Consider the following 1,319-nt stretch of genomic DNA (forward strand, 5'->3'; position numbering starts at 1 on the left):
TTTATATTTTAATTAACATTAAATTAAAATAAAAAATAATTTGTCGTGCTATTAACTAAAAATAATTAGAATATATATATAAATGATTTATAAAATTGTTAATAAAGGTTGTAGTAAGAACCACTTTTGAAAGTATAGATGAATTACATGAGTATAAAAGGTAATTATAAAAACTGATGTGACATAAATAAAAATATAAATGAATTACAGGGATGTGAATGTTCTATGAGTAGGAGTGTTCATGGGTTGGGTTGATCAGGTTGAAGACATTTGAACAACCCAATCCAATGCTTGCGGTCTGAAATTTTTTAACCCAACCCGTACGGGTTGGTCGGGTTGATACTTTGGTACACTAAAATATTCTTCTAACCTTGAATATGTTATTTTTCTACTCATAATTTCTTTTCATCATCAACCATTTGATACAACTTATCCATACTTCTTACGTATATCACATTCAGTTAATTTTATCAATTTACATATATATGTTCACATTTACTGAACATTTATACGAATGAGTTATATAGAGATGTTAATAGATTGAAAATATGTGTATATAAAGAGTGTATGTAACAGTGTAATTGTCTAATGTATATATTAATAGAAATTCAACGATCATATTAAATTCAAAAAATAAAAAGATATCGGGTTCATCGGGTTGGGTTGGGTTCAAATAATAACAACCCAATACCTACGGGTTTGAAAATTTTACAACTCTATTAGACATCGGGTTGCTTTGGGTTGAGTTATTTCGCGTTGGGTTGGGTTAGGTTGTTCGGATTGATCGGGTTGGTCGGGTTTTTGAGTACCCCTATCTATGAGGGTGTTTGGGATTTTGCTTATTTGAAATAACTTATGTATTTTTACAAAAGTGTTTATCAACTTATAAGTCATTAAGGTTTAACTTCTTCAAAAACTCTTTATTACCGGTTTGACACCGGTATGAACTGTTTTTCCAAACACTCAAAAATGTTTACTAACGATGTCACTCCAAAATAAGTCAATAAATTATTTTTATAAACAATCTCAATCATCTGTTATGATAACATAAAATAACTACACAACTTGTGAGGAGTAACGAGTCTCTGATGGTCTGCATTGCTATTATGACAATTCATATGGGGTATGGGTAGTTTATATAAAACAATAATATCTTAAAATTTTTTTTTTTTTAGTATATAAAATAAAAAAAATATTATCTATTTTATATTATAACGTTTTAAAGTATCAGACAACGAGATGCATAAAAAAAAATTCATTATAACGGTCCATTATCAACCTTTTATATATATATATATATATATATATATATATATATA

Source organism: Cynara cardunculus (genome assembly GCF_001531365.2).
Source record: "Cynara cardunculus var. scolymus isolate 2C chromosome LG 6, CcrdV1, whole genome shotgun sequence".
NCBI classification, from domain to species: domain Eukaryota; kingdom Viridiplantae; phylum Streptophyta; class Magnoliopsida; order Asterales; family Asteraceae; genus Cynara; species Cynara cardunculus.